Source organism: Zeus faber, assembly GCF_960531495.2.
Source record: "Zeus faber genome assembly, chromosome: 2".
Lineage (NCBI taxonomy): Eukaryota > Metazoa > Chordata > Actinopteri > Zeiformes > Zeidae > Zeus > Zeus faber.
Window position 1 is genome coordinate 51,506,123 of NC_137189.1, and position 11,829 is coordinate 51,517,951.

Here is an 11,829-nt window from a genome sequence, read left to right on the forward strand (position 1 = left end):
CAAAACGTCAAGTCGTCTGGACACGCCCAAAACGTCACATCTCCTGGACGCGCCCAAAACGTCACATCGTCTGGACGCGCCCAAAACGTCACATCTTCTGGACGCGCCCAAAACGTCACATCTCCTGGACGCGCCCAAAACGTCACATCTTCTGGACACGCCCAAAACGTCACATCTTCTGGACATGCCCAAAACGTCACATCTACTGGACACGCCCAAAACGTCACATCTCCTGGACACGCCCAAAACGTCACATCTTCTGGACATGCCCAAAAGTCACATCTTCTGGACATGCCCCAAAACATCACATCTTCTGGACACGCCCAAAACGTCACACGTTCTGGACACGCCCAAAACTTCACATGTCCCGCTGGGACGCGCAGCCGCGACCCCGCTGGGAAGTTCTGGTTCGTGGTTCGTGGTTCGAACGTCTTTTGTTCTCGCGTCTTTTTACCTGCAGTGTATTTCTTTTTAAAACTATAGGGTTGATAGACTGTGCTGCGACGCATGATGAAGGTTTTCAAACCAATAAAAACACTAAACAAAGCTGTAAAATGAGGCCTTTCCACCTCCACCTCACGTCAGTAAGGACCCCCACCAAAAACATGCACCCATCACGGTCTGACCAGCGATGGACACTTATCACCTGGTCCCCGGGCGCGTCCACGTACGCTGCCCACTGCTCCTGGCTGTGCCCCCAGAGGAAGGACAAGCCAGGATGGGTCAAAAGCAGAGGAGCCATTTCACCGGCCACCATCAAAAAGCATGTGCATGTGTGTGTGTGTGCAAGCGTGTGTTATAGTGTGGTGTGTTGTGTGATAAATAAAGACTGTTTCTTCTTCTTCAAATCCCATTGGCTGACAGAAGCTGTGCTCAAACCCCATTCGCTGACAGAAGCCGTGCTCAAACCTCATTAGCTGACAGAACCCGGGGCCTCAGGGGGGCGGCTCCTGCCACAAGGAAGCACCTTTGGAACGGGAGGGTGTGGAGCGTGTGGTGCTTGCTCCAGGCTTGAATGCATCATCCCAGTGGTATTTTCAGCACAAAGTGAAAAGCCCGTTTGGGAACTTGAACGACGATATGAACTTGTTGGAAAGGAGCATAATTGATCCTCTTTCAAGAAAAAAAAATCTTTATTTGAAGACTTTAAGACTTTCCCCAAATTTGGCCGTGGCTTTAAAGAGATTTCTGGCGCCGTCATCACAGTGGCCTGTGCGCAAAGATTGCTCAGAAATTGTAAACGTGTTACGATTCATAAAAACCCAAAACAACAGACGCATCGCTTGATGTGTGGAGACATCGATGAAAAAACAGAAAATCGAATTCCCTTGTGTTATCTCTAACCCTCGTGTAAGGAATGAAACCACAACTAACGACGGGTCGACAGTTTGAGGTTATTCTGTACTAATTGAAGACTTAAAAATGAATAATACTTAAATACTTAGTTATGCTGTTGTGTTTCTACTCCTGTGAGTATGAGCAGGATAATCAATTAAATACACATGGTTTGTAATTACCTTGGTGTGCATGAAAGTCATTTAAATATATTGAGACGATGAGTTAGGATAGTAGATGAATCTTATTTAATAAAAGATAAAAATAAGTTTTCATTCATATCCAGTGATATTTACATCTCTGCCTCTGAAAACCTGATATATGTGGTCCAGAAATATTTCTTAATAAAACAATTTAATAATTATTAAGATCGTCTATCAGCAAACTAATTATGGTTAACCCAAATTTAGGTGTGTGTGTGTGTGTGTGTGTGTGAGTGTGTGTATAAACTGACAGGCTGAGAAGGCCGCTCTGATTGGTTCCCACGGTCTCCCAGTGTGTTGTGTGTAGCACCCTGCACTGCACCGTGGCCGTCGCTGGGGTCAGTGGGAATAAAATATTTGGTTTCAGTCACAACAGAATTATTATGAATCCAGATCATTTGAGATGAAAAGAAAATACCTCTTGAAACACGCTGCAAAATCCAGATCCCAGCCGGCCACACAGCGCTCCTCCCACACATGCCGCAGCTGGTCAGATTAAATACGCTGTTTGATTTTAAATCAAGTCTTTAAAGTGTAAACACTGTGGTTCCATCAAAGCGGCTGAAGATCCAGCGTCTGCCTCCTGCTCCTCAGCCTAAATGAGTGACCGGGACACACTGCTGGCCTTTAAATAGTGACATCACAGAGGTTCCAAGGTACACACACACACACACACACACACACACACACACAGCGTGTCCAGACCTTTATAAAACAAGGGTTCACAACCAAATTCGATGCCAATGTCCTTAATTACACAATTTACAGGTCAGAGTTTCCATCGTGTGAACACACGTGGACAGAACACAACACACACACACACACACACACACACACACACACACACACACACACACACACACACACACACACACACACACACACACACACACACACACACACACACACACACACACACACACAGTGATCAGAATCAGGTTGTGGGTCATTGATCTGGATGTTTCCAGGCAGCCAGTTGTTGGCTGACCGCCGCCCACTTCGTCAGTGAAATGTGGAAATTCAACTCCAAACACAAAGTGCTGGACATTACTGCAGAATAGAACTAAAATCTTTTAAAAAGAACAACCTGGAGCTCCCCGGTTGTTATTTATTCCACTTAATGTGACTGTGTTCGTTACTAAATCATCCAGGAGTTCCACCGACTATACTTTCTCCTACAGTACTATACGTTCTCTTACAGTATTTTATTTTCACCTACAGTACTGTACTTTCTCCTACAGTACCATAATATGACGGTCCACACCACAGCCGACACGGTCAGTGCTGAGGTCTTGAACTGTAGTTCTGCTGCTGGCCACTAGGTGCTGCTGCAGAAAACATCAGACTGAATGGAAGTCAATGGAATAAAATGATCATTGAAAGACTTTAGTGTCTAAACCTCTGAGTTTGCTTCTTCTAACAGGAGTCTAAGATTTAGAAGATAATTGTTCCATAAAGAGGATATTAAGGTTAAAAGACGTGTAAATCCCCACATACGCTGCACGTACAGGAAGCCCCGGCCAGCCCTGCTGGTCCCATTGTGGAACATTTAAAAATTAAACTTTCCGTTTCGTTTGAACAAAGGTTGAAGCCGAGTGTGGAGCCAAACTCGAGGCTTCAAACCGTGTCGTCAACGTGTCCAGTCCTCCGGCGTTTGTTCTACCGGTTGAAAGAGGAGGTTGTGGACTTAATTCATTTTGTCATTAGTTAAACAGCGAGTGGTGTTTGGACCATGGTAAGCAGGGAGCAGTGGACTGCTGCCCTCCCAAGCTCAGGGCTCGTTACTGATCTGTGGATCTTCAAAGGCAATGAGTAACATGTTATCTATGGTCTGGAAGGTGATAATCCCAAGGACAGGAGCCTAATCACGCTGCAAGCAAATGATTTGTGACCCAATGAGGTTTAAACACCAACGGTGCAAGTGCGTTGTCATGACACTCACACGGGGATCCGGCATGGGATGGATCCAGGAGGGTCACATGTTCTCCGGCTCTAACATTATAATCCTCTGACAGGTTGTTTTTCTGCCATAAACCCTGGGGGGGGGGGGCCGGCGATCACGTCCGTGCGACCACACGGACGGGCCAGCCGCCCGTCCGTGTGGTCGCACTGATCCGGTTTGATCAAAGCAGCCGAGGGTCAGGTGGTTACGGCAAACGATCCACCTGGACCACCTGGACCACCTGGACCACCTGGGCCCAGCGAGGGTCGGCCCCCCGCGGTGCGTATGAGCCGTCAAGGCTTTGTGGAGCGCCCTCAGAGCCGACGCTTTAATTGGAAGATGTTCAGTCTTAAAATATGACATTTAAGATGGATATTTACACATTTTAACTTAGTTTCTGGAAAATGCCACAGGAAGTTTTGGGGTGAAGGTCAGACATCAGAGACGTTGAGACAGAAGGAAGTGATGTCAGTGGTGACTCAGCTCTGTTTTAAAAAGCTACACCTTCTCTCTGAACGCTGACTTCACATACCTAGAGCCACAGAGCTCAGCCCCGTCTCTTCATCACAAAACCCTGGTTGTTGTGTAACGTGGTTCCTCTGACCTGCCGAGCCCTGCCGAGCCCCCCCCGGGCCCCCCCCCCGGGCGCTTCCCACAGTAAAACAATCGTGGTTTGTGTTTTGTGCAGCAGAGCAGCTTCCCAGCAGCGGAATCAGCAGGATTCAGAACAAGCTGCGTGAGACTTAGTGGAAAGTCACGCTGGTAAAGCTCCTTAAAATGCCTGGTTTGAAGGGTTGGCTGCGAGGAGGAACCTTGGAGCCACTGGATGTTTGCGTTGGTGCAGGAAAGGCGGACCCCGCCACCAGCGACAGAGGAGCACACACACGACGCAAAAACATGGAAAAAACGTTTCCTGTAAAGTGCCTCCTTTAGAAAAGCAGGAAATGTGCAGCCCAACCTGTGTGGAGCCCAGGTTCCCCGTGCGTCTAAAGCAGCAGATCAGCTCCATTAGAGGTCGTAACCAAGGACGCTGACGAGGCTGCTTGACAACAGCAACCACAACCCTCCTCACTGGGATGTGGGAAATGTTTACGCACCAAATGAGGCAAATCATATTTCTTCTGTATTATATATGAATAAATTCATAATATTACCATCAATAAATACAAATGAGGGCCTTTCCTCTATAGCTTAAGATTAGAAGGTGCTAAATGTGTGCTATATTAATTGCTAAATCAATACAAATAATCCCACATGAAGAACCATAAAGGCATCATTCATATTCACGTAAATCTTTAGTACATCATAAATCCTGACAATAACAGGTCATTTCCATACAGCTATGAGTCATTTCCTGTTCCTACTCTCCCCTGTGTAGATTTCATAACAACAATACGTTTTTAAAGGTAATCTGTGTGACGTGTCAACCACCCCCTGGCCGCAGCGTTTTGTATTTAAATACCCCTGGCAGGCCCACTGAGTGTATTTAAATACCCCAGGCAGGCCCACTGAGTGTAGTTAAATACCCCTGGCAGACCCAGCGCTCCACCCACTCCACCTCTCAATTGTCCTCCATCAGACGAACGTTTCAAAGGACAATTCATACAGAAAATCACCCCTCCTTCTAAACAAACACCAGGTCTGCTTGGTTCTGCTTGGTTCTGTTCTGCTTGGTTCTGCTCTGCTTGGTTCTGCTTGGTTCTGGTTTGGTTCTGCTTGGTTCTGGTCTGATGTGATGGTTCTCAGGCCAGAGGACAGAATGGTAAAAACACCCCCGCTGACAATGCACAGAAGAGGGTCACTGAAGCTGCTGTTGCCAGGCAACGCAGGGACGATGATGGTACATCCTTATCTGGTGGGCGGAGCCAGGCCACCAGCTCTGACATCATCATTGTCGTCGTCACCTCTCCTGCATCCTGATGACAGGGTGGGAAGCAGCAGATGTGGCTGGAAGAGACGTGTGAATGAGCGTGTGGGAAGCTCCTCAGCTGTGGAAACAAGCTGCAGCAGAGCCGAAAAATGAACCGGAGCGGTGGTGCTCAACTTAAGGGTCCGGGGCCCCCAGGGGCCCTTTCAGAGGTTCCAGGGGGTCCCCAGCAAAATGATCAGTAGTTAAAGGTCACTGTTATTTCATTTTCAAAAGATATCACCGTTAGAGAATAATAATGACTGTTTGGATAATAATAATAATAAATAATAATAATAATAATTCTAATAATAATAAAATGGAGCTTCAGGCTTCAATACACAGGGACCAGTTTGGCGGTGTTAGCTATGGATAACAGTTCTCCAGATTCTGTGCAATGTACCATGAGTTACAATTTTGGGATTTTTACGATCACTCAGAGACGAACGGTGAATTTACATTACTTTATTAACGTTGGTTGATGACGTCACAAAGTGACTGTGTTCTCAATGTGAGGCCAAGGTTCTTCAATTTCCGGTGAATTTTCAAAGGTTTAGCAGTATTTCCTAAAACAAATGTAAATCAAACGTGGACGACAACACTTGTGAAATGTTCTGATTCCATGGTGACCTCAACCATGTCTACAAGTTCTGTGACTGAACCTTGACGTGTCAGTGACATCAGAGCTCCAGCTATGTGGGTCAAAATTTGTCATTGTCATTTGTCAGCTCCGTATGTGCATCACTTTGGATGAAACTTGAACTACGAGGTATTTGCGACGTCCTGGATCTAACCAGACATCAAGGTGTTCGAAGCTTCTGTGGTTGTTTTGTTCGACAGTTTTGGCCCAAAAAATTACGAGGAGAATATTACAAATCACCGTCATAAATCATAATAATAAATATAGCTGCAGGGGCCTATGTCAGTCATGTTAGATGTGAATTTGAGTTTTCCGAGTTCCCGTTAAACACACCATCACTTTGCATCGACACCAATTACACATTTTCGAGTTCCCATGGAACGCAGGATCCGTTTGTGCTGGCGCCCGTCTTTAAACAAGTTAGAATTTTATTTTCCGATTTTCCCTGGGACACAGCATCAGCTCCTGCAGTCTCGATGTTACAACTGGCTCGAATACCGCAAAATAAGGAGGAACACAACACCACACCTGCACCTGCACCGCACAAAAAGGTCAAAACAAAGGGGATGAAATATGAGAGGAAAACCAGGGTGTTAAGTCAGGTTGTCTGTGCCCCAAGCAACTACTGCAGACTGATACCACGCACCTCGCACGCTGCCAATGTCCCCCCGAAGCCACAACCTGCACAAGTATGATGGTGTCACATTGGATGATGTCACAAAGCTTCTTACTCCACAAACTCATCTCGCTCCACCACCCGACCACAAGTTTTAGAACCTTGGCTATTGACGATGCTAAATGTTCTGCAACTCCCTGTACGTTTTCAACCGTTTTTCACAAGTCCTGCTCCAAATGTAGATCAATATACATTAAACCTGAAACACAAAATGTCTGAGACGTCCCGGATCTAACGAGACCTCAACCATGTCCGTGGGTTTGGCGGTTGTTGTGGGCCAGACACTTTTAGTCCGAAAAATTCCAAGGAAAATAATAATAAAAATCTGAATAAAAACAATAGAGATGTGGGCTGAAACGCCCACATCTCTATTGTTAGCTCTCTATTGTTATTAATAATAATAAAAACAACAACAAAAACCTTTATTTGTTTAGCAGCTTTAATACACAATATGCAACTCAAAGTGCTTTCCATTAATAGAAGGCAATCAAATAGTAACAATAAAAAATTAAATAAGCAAAATACATTTAATAACAAATAAGTATATAAAATATTTTTGGGTCATCAATTTAGATATTGAAGAATTATGATTATTCCTCAACAAATTATTTCTCTTGAATTAGTGGTCTTAAATTATTACTCTCAGACTGCAAACGGCAGAATTGTGTGTAATCATTAAACCATGAACTAACCTTCATGTGCTCTGCACAAACACCGAACACAGAAATGGGAAGGTCACATCTGGAAGGACGTTGGGGTTTTAAGGTATTTGCCATTAAAAGTCAGTTGATAAATCTATATGATTCATTTAGATATGAGATTAGTCAAATAAGTCTATAAAGTACCAAACGGCGTTGGCTGTTCACAGGTTCACTACAGTAAATGCTGACATTCAACTTTCACATTTTTATTGGATATTTTTCACTAATTATGTGATCACTAAAATCTCATTAGAATATTTGCTACTGAAACGAGGCTTTAGACTGTCTAAACTCAATTTAATAAGGTCCATAAAAGAGTCAAAGCGTCCATTAAACGGCGGCTTCAGAGTAGGCAGATAGTAAAGTCAAACGGTGATGACCTCGATGTTGATAAATTTGGGGATTTGGGGAAGTATTTATACACAGGAAATATTTTAAAACCCGTCACGATAGCGATATGCATTTTATGTTAAATGTGTTGGCTGTACCGTCACAGTCGTGTACGAAAAAAGTCTACAACAGAAGCTCATTACTCGGACTACGAAACTCCAACATTTCAAAACATCTTTCTGGAGTTACGCTGGCTTTGGAACCCGAAGAACTCGAGTAGCTAGGCATTCTACAGTGGCAAGACCCAGGGGTCAGCAAGGTAGTGGACTCCCTTCCCACCACTGGCCGACACCGGAGCCGGCCAATCAGTCTGCGAGACCTAGCAAGCATCGTAAACGGTGAGCTGGACCCAGCAAGTGCGGAACTCGAGCGGGCATCAGCGCCAGGCTAAAAGCCAACCCTTACAGACCTGCACTTCCCTCTATCCTGCTATCCAACGTTTGCTCGCTGGAAAACAAAATTGACTACCTCAGATTGGATCTAACCACGCAAAGTAAGGTGAGAGACTGCAGCACCATCATCCTCACTGAGATGTGGCTTAATCAGAACGTTCCGGACAACGCCGTTCAAGTGGAAGGACTCACAACGTTCCGGGCGGACAGGAGCCATGCTCTCAGCGGAAAATCTCGGGGAGGTGGTGTATGTATTTTCATCAATAACAACTGGTGCACTCACGCCAAAATTGTCTTAAGTCACTGTTCTCCGGATATAGAATTTCTAACAGTTAAATGCCGACCATTCTACATGCCCAGAGAATTCACAGCCATCTACATCATAGCTGTTTACATTCCACCAGGTGCGATAACTAAGGATGCACTGTCTACACTGTATCAATCTGTGAGCTCAATGCAGAACTCGAATCCAGACTCTGTCTATATAATCGCTGGTGATTTCAATCAGGCCAAATTGAAGACAGTACTTCCACATTACCACAAACATGTGAACTTTGCGACCAGGGAAGAGAACATTCTTGACCAGGTATCCACCAACATTAAACAGGCATTCAGAGCTGTTCCCCATCCCCACCTGGGGAACTCGGACCATCTCTCTGTTATGCTAATGCCATCTTACAAACCACTTCTAACCAGGAGTAAGCCATCTGTGAAGCAGATCAGAGCATGGCCAGAAGGAGCAACCTCAGCTCTCCAATACTTTTGAATGCACAGTTTGGCCTGTTTTTAGGGAGGCTGCCACTACCAACCATCATGTCAACCTAACGGAATATACTGAGTCTGTGACAGGCTATATACACAAATGCATGGACGATGTGACCGTCGTCAAAAACATCACTAGAAGAGCCAATGACAAACCCTGGTTCACCAGGAAGCTACGTGCACTCCTGAGGGCACGGAACGCTGCCTTCAAGTCCGGGGACAAGGACGCCCTCAGAGCTGCAAGGGCCAACTTGAACCGAGGCGTGAGAACAGCCAAGCGTGCCTATGGACAGAAAATCCAATCACACTTCACAGACACAAAAGACCCCAGTCGCCTGTGGCAAGGCATCCAGTCAGTCACCGGTTACAGGCCAACACCCCCACCGTGCGAGGACAACACAGACTTCCTCAACACACTTAACACATTCTTCAGCCGGTTTGAGGAAAACAACACCACCACACCAACAAAAGCCCGGACCTGCCCGGACAATGTAACACTTCACCTGGACCCTGCTGATGTGCGGAAGACCCTACTCAAGGTGAACCCCAGAAAAGCTGCAGGTCCTGACAACATACCGGGGTGTGTGCTCAGAGACTGTGCTGACCAACTTACAGATGTTCTCACGGATATCTACAACACCTCTCTGAGCCAAGCCATCATACCAGCATGCTTCAAAGCCACCACCATCATACCGCTACCCAAGAAATCCCCAGCCTCAACACTGAACGACTACCGACCCATAGCACTCACGCCCATCATGATGGAGTGCCTTGAAAGATTGGTCCAGGCCCACATAACATCCAGTCTCCCCACTACACTTGATCCATTCCAGTTTGCATACCGTCACAATCGCTCCACTGATGATGCCATAGCAACAGCACTCCACCTATGTCTGGCTCATCTGGAAAACAAAAACAGTTACGTGCGGATACTGTTCATTGACTTCAGTTCCGCCTTCAACACAGTCATCCCCCAACACCTGGTAAATAAACTCAGCGAAATAGGCATCAGCACCCCACTCTGCAACTGGCTACTGGACCTCCTTACTGATAGACCAGACACAGTAAGAGTTGGCAAAAACTCCTCAGAGACCATCACTGTGAACACTGGAGCATCCCAAGGATGTGTGTTGTCTCCTCTGCTGTTCACACTGGCAATGCATGACTGTTGTGCCAGATACAACTCGAACCACTTCATTAAGTTTGCAGATGACACAACAGTTGTGGGCCTCAGTGACGACAACGACTCAGCCTACAGAGAGGAGGTACATCAACTCATAAACTGGTGTGACAACAATAATTTACTCTAATCTCAATGCAAACAAGACAAAATAAATAACTGTGGACTTCAGAAAGAAACACACACCACACATCCCACTCACCATCAATGGCAGTGCAGTGGAGTCTGTGAAGAGCACCAAGTTCCTGGGGGTGCACATCACAGAAGACCTGACATGGTCAATCAACACCACCTCCCTAGTAAAGAAGGCACAGCAACGCCTCTACTTCCTTCGCCGGATGAGGAGAGCTGACCTCCCCCCTGTGCCCTCACCACCTTCAACAGTGAGAGCATTCTCACCAGCAACCTCTCAGTCTGGTATGGCAGCTGCTCTGCTGCTGACCAGAAAGCCCTACAAAGAGTGGTGAGGACAGCAGAGAAGATCACCAAAACAGCACAACCATCCATCCAGGACCTGTACCCGTCTCGCTGCCGCAAGAGAGCCACTAATATCATCAAGGACCACACCCACCCAGCACACAAACTGTTCACCTCCTACCTTCTGGCAAGCGGTACCGCAGCATGCGGTGCAATACCACCAGATTCAGGAGCAGCTTTTTTCCAAAGGCCATCAGACTACTAAACTCACCAAACACCACATGAACACGACACCCACATAGACCAACTGACTGCACAATATCTTCATTTTTACAACACATCATGTATCCCCATGTATCCCCTTGGTATACATATGTATCCTCTTGCTGCTAGCTTTGTACTGCACCTTATTACCTTAATAACATACCTCATTTGACTTCTTGAGAACATTAAGACTATCCTTAGTCTATTACTTGCACATTTTGGAGGGTATGGGGAAATGCAATTTTGATCCTCTGTGTAATTACGTGTTGCATGGTACGATTGACAATAAAGTACACTCTGAACTTGAACTTTATAAACCATCAATTTAAACGTGAACGTTTCCAAATATTTCCATCATGGTGTTCCAGACAATAACTGATGCATTTGGCTTAACGCAGCTAATCCATGAACCGACCCATAAAGGTAACACTATCGACCATGTACTGACCCGGGCATTGATACCTCCACTATGTCTGAGAACCATGTCATAAAACCAGAGCTACAGCAGCTGTCACATCAGTGCCTTTTACTACTACTGCGCTTTCTGAACAACTGCCCACAGCTGTTGGCTCCTTTCCATTTTACGAAGGTCCCATTAATAACCTCACAAACAAATTGAATGTGGCCATCCGTCATGCTCTAGATACAGGGGCACCACTAAGAATAACATCACGTGTGAAGAAACCAACACCTTGGTTTACAGATGAGACCCGAGCACAGAAGAAATCCTGTAGGAAACTGGAGCATGAACGGCTGCATCTAAGCTGGAAGTGTTCTGTCAGTCATGGGGCCACAGTTTGCTGAACTACAAACGTTCCCTCTCATTAGCCAAAACTGAGGATTTCTCCAGGTTAATCGGTCTTAATAAAAATAATCCTGAAACTAAATTTGATAAGATGGCTATGCTAACCCAACAACAACCTATTCTCAACAGCGGAGACACTAGACTACAGCTAAGAGGCGATTGTGGTGCCGCCCCCTGCGCTCCGGTTGACTTTTGCACATTTTAGTATTTTCTTCC